The following is a 4,268-nucleotide window of genomic DNA, read 5'->3' on the forward strand; positions in this document are numbered from 1 at the left end:
TGGTATAAGTGCCAGAATGTGGTACCAAAGGTGGATCCTAAAATATTATTCGGGAGCAAGGGAGGTGAAGTGATCCCTAATTCCCTATCACTTCCTATTTTAGGAATCGAAGGAGATCAGCCCGGCAGAATAGGAAGGCAAGTCTGTAACGGAAGCAAGCTCGCTAGCAAGCCATTGCGGATGGATCCTCTTGCAATTTCATTGCCTTTATCTGATTGGCAACCTAGTCGATGCCATACAGATGCTTTATTACCTCCTAAAGCTTTCCTTCCCCATGTGCCATATGTGCAAAAAGTTCCTTCACACGTAAGGTGGCAACAAGTATGTTTTCAAGGGTAGCGGGTAAGCAGGACTAGGTCTGATCTCGGATCTTGCCGGCTTAAGCACGCAAATAATACCCCCCTTTGCTATCAATAAGAAGGAAAAGCGGGATACGGTATTACTAGTGCTAACTGGAAAGGAATGGCCTGCTTCTCAAAGCCCTTATTCAATAGAAAGGATTCCTTCGCCTATTATTCCACCCAATGAGCAAAGATAACTGCGGATTCGATTGAAAACAGAACAGCAGACACTCTTTCTCGGTAAGAAAGGTCCTGACAAGCAAGAGTAGCTTTCCGTTTTGCCATTATTGGGGATATTTTTCTACTATTTATCTAAATCTAAAAATGTGCCATTTGATCTCGGGATGGCCTAAATACCCTTTTCTTATATACCTCCTGTTCTTCAGATTCGGATTAGTTCAAATCAAATAGCCTACGCATCAACAGGGAAGTGCTAACCATGCTAAGACCGTTTACGCTGCAAAGTCATTTCACTGATTACTAGCCATAAATCCTATGCATCCTCTCTTCATGCCAAAGCAGATTTGCCCACTTCTTCTCAAATAAGAACAGAAGATTCTTTCTAAACAGGGGATTATCGAACAGTAAGAGCTAAACTGATGCCCTATATTTCGCTATTTCCTCCTCTCTCCTTGGCCCTTTCTCATCCTTATCGTACGGGACTAGAGCAAGCTGGCTAAGCCGCATCTTCTGCTTTCTTTGCATTTTTCATTTGTCTTTCAAAAACCCGTTCTTGCTGTTCTTTCATCAGCAAATGTGGCAAACTACTGGTGGTCTTTTCTTCAACTAGAAGATCTCTGCTCAAGTCTTTAGAAAGCAAGAGTCCAGCTGTTGGAGTAAAGGCATGCCTTTAGTTAAGGTAGCGAGTGACTTTCCGGTGAGATGGTTCAATAGTAGTTAGATTTAGATAAAGTAAAGGCGCCCGATTGGAGCTCATTGGTTCAGCAGGAAGAGGAGGAAAGGATAATTTACTACGAGAGTGCAGGGATTTGCTCCTCAATAGGTATCGGGGTACAAAAATAGTACATTTACACATATTGCTTGGTCGCTTGAAGAATGGCTTTCTACGACGTTAGTGAGAGCAGAGTCCAAAGCAAAACCAATTAAGCCATTATAATTATAGTATGATAATTAATTCATTGGTGGCAAAGCTCTAAGCCTGCAGACGGATATCTGTCGGGACCCGAGGATAGCAGCGATGATGAGGTTCCCATGATGATGACATGCAACGTCATATCCGTCCGAACAGACTGAACATCTAAAGAGCTCATCGTTGAGCTAGACCGGAAAGATGAACGCCGAGCTAAGGGCGAAATAGCCCGAGACTTTAAGGGGTGCTGAGAATGAGGTACAGGTCTCTGTCGATTTAGACGGCCGTGGACCCCTAAATAGGCCGGCATTCAAAGCATGAGAAAGCCTTAGTTAAGCAAGGTAGGAGTAGGAGGGAGTAATTCTGTTAGGAAAGAAAGGTAAAGGTGTAGAATGGAAGACTTTCTTGAAAGGGAAGCCGGTGGCTAGACCAAGAGGAGATGGTACCGCTGGGGTTTACGACAGATTCTCAAAAGTCTGGGAAGAAATGACTCAATAGATAGGGGTGACTAAGAAATACAATTTACATCCGTTCTAGTGAATAAGGGAAATGGAACTAAGGCTTTTCAAATCTTCGAATGATAGTACCAGGTACGGCCTTGCTATACTCTATACTGAAAGGGATAAGCCTTAAACTAAAGAGGGACATCCTTCGGGGTCAAATCAGGAAGGGACTTTGCCAAAGAATACATCCCAATAAGGTGTTTACTATGATTCTTAGTCGAATGAATGAGTCCTCAACATTGGTCCTACCGGCAATTCTCTGCTCACGAACAGCCTCATGGGATTCGCCTTTCTTACGTCTACTAAAAGGAATCAATGTCGGCTACTGCCGGGTACCTGTCGGAGATTGACGAATGTGAATTAATATAGTATGTTTGAAAGGGACTAAGCCATCTCATTGAAGACGATTACTTCTATTGTCTCGAGAAAAGAGAAAGAGTATAAGGAATAGGACAAGTTGCCCTAAGGTAAGTTACTTCTTGACCATTAATTCTTTGCATATGGGCAATTTACTGTTTAATAGTATCTAAAACTACTACCCGCGTGTGAGTTGTCAGCCTATCAATATCCAATATCAACAGGGGATGCTATTTTGTCCATGTCTTATTAGCGAAAGGGGTAGCTTTTCGCAATCCGACAATAAATAAAATAAGGGAGAGACTCGCCCTAACCCGAGTGCCCGAGCGATAGAAATATAACTTATTTGTCTTTAATTTAATACAGAAAGACAGATGATAGGAACTAGCGATCCTTCCACTTGAAGCGAAGCATACTGTTAGGTGGGACTCCCTTTCGAGTAAGCTACGGTCTCTCCTTTTACGTATTCGTTTCGACATGGATCTGACACCGGATTACCTTACCGGCTTAAAGAAAAAAAGCACTAGTCTACTGGTCCTATCTAACCAGCGTCTAAAGAAATGCCAATCGGTCAATTCATACGCGGCAAGACACCTTTCGTTTACGCAATAGAAGAGAAGCTCATAAAGCCAGCACAACTAAAGAAGGCCTTACTTTCCCTTCGAAAGTGGCTTCGTGAGTTCTTGATACTGAATACCAAGCCTCTTTCATCATTCCCCTTAAGAAATCCTTCCTTATTGTAGGGGAGAAATGATGGCACCGCCCCGGCATAGAATGGAATTGATGAGGTTTACCCAGATCTTTATCTTCTATCCATGAAGAGCTCGTGACTCTTCGCCCCGTTGCTCGCATGAGTGAAGGGAAATGCAAGTATCTTTATTTCCAGGTTCACCCGTGAAGGTAGAAAGATTCTCGTTGCTTTCCCCTTTCCTGATAGGTCTGGGACGGTCCTTTTTCTCACCTTGAAATCCAGCTATTCCAACTCCCTAATAGAATGAAGGGCAGTTGGCTTCATGGCTTGCTATTTTATAGCTGTTTACAATCCATATCTGACAATAGAAAAGGAAGTATCCAGCGTGCTATCAGCTGGAACGGAACAAGGGCTTGAAGAGCTTTCTTGAGGGGTTACGGGATGAAGCTACTAGTACAAGACCCTGACTTCTCCTTTTCAATTGAGCTTCCCCCGGGAGCGACTGGCGTCTAGCTCCTGGGTTCGTTTGCTGACTCGCCTTCCACTTTGACTTCCACCGGACCAAAAGAGAGATCGCCCAATGGCGTAGATCAAGAAGTTTCCGCTTCCTCGTTTGAGCTGCTCCAAACCTTTTCAATCCAAACAACTTTGATTTGAAGTCGGCTTGACTTGCTTCTTTCTCTTGTTCTAACGCTACTGTGCCTTCCGTCCCTGATTCGGAATCGGAAGAAGAAAGTTTTTTTCTCCTTAATCGATCGGAGTTCCCGCGCTTCAAGTTTCTTTCATACGGACATACATCAAGCTCTTCTTTGGGAAGACCATCGGGGATGACTAGCCTTCATTGCCTAGCAGCTCATCTCCAGCTCTCTCTTTCTCCTCCCTAACACCCTACTCTCTCTCCTTGTGCTTTGATGCGGATCTCAGGTAGAAATAAGAGAAGCTGAGAGATTCACCTGCAGGGACGCGCTCCGGTCTAAGGCCTTGGCTGACGTACGATCCCCGTCCACCTTCAAAGGGGAGCTATGTAGACAGATTTTTTTTCTTTACTTTCGTGTTTGGAGTAGGTGATAATGAGGAACAGCAAGGAGATGGCTTTTTAGCCAAAACAGTGTGGTGTGGGTAGCCTGCCCCAATCAAGCGTAGCGATCACTGAACGATTGATTCCTCTTCTTATTATACAATATTCTTGGATGAGATAGATGGTGGGAACAATGAAGCGGATTCTTCATCTGTAGCTTGCAATCTGTATTCTTTCTTTTCTCGATCTACTGCTTGCTTTCGCTTAT

Source organism: Lupinus angustifolius, chromosome LG17 (genome assembly GCF_001865875.1).
Source record: "Lupinus angustifolius cultivar Tanjil chromosome LG17, LupAngTanjil_v1.0, whole genome shotgun sequence".
Taxonomy (NCBI): domain Eukaryota; kingdom Viridiplantae; phylum Streptophyta; class Magnoliopsida; order Fabales; family Fabaceae; genus Lupinus; species Lupinus angustifolius.